The following is a 329-nucleotide window of genomic DNA, read 5'->3' as shown; positions in this document are numbered from 1 at the left end:
TGTATAAAAATGCTATGGATTTTGAAACGAGTATAAATGTGTGCAAAAGAAAAAAATAATTAAGAGGTGGGACTTCTTACACTGTTTTTTGTGAGAACACAATGTAATCTGCATAAAATAACATGTCATAGATCTCACTTACTCAAATAAACAGCATTTTCAGTTCTGTTAAAATGAAAGAACAGCTTCATCAACAGATTATGTAAGCAAAATAAAACAAAATCACTCTGGTTATTCATTTTGAATCCTCTACCTGAAAGAATGGGGAATGAAATATAACTTTCGTGTTGATGGTCACAGAGACATAAAACAGTCTGAAGAATTACAGA

The sequence above is a fragment of the Haplochromis burtoni genome, unplaced genomic scaffold (genome assembly GCF_018398535.1).
Source record: "Haplochromis burtoni strain Fernald_Lab_line unplaced genomic scaffold, NCSU_Asbu1 Contig_239, whole genome shotgun sequence".
NCBI lineage: Eukaryota > Metazoa > Chordata > Actinopteri > Cichliformes > Cichlidae > Haplochromis > Haplochromis burtoni.
This window is presented reverse-complemented; position numbering follows the sequence as displayed.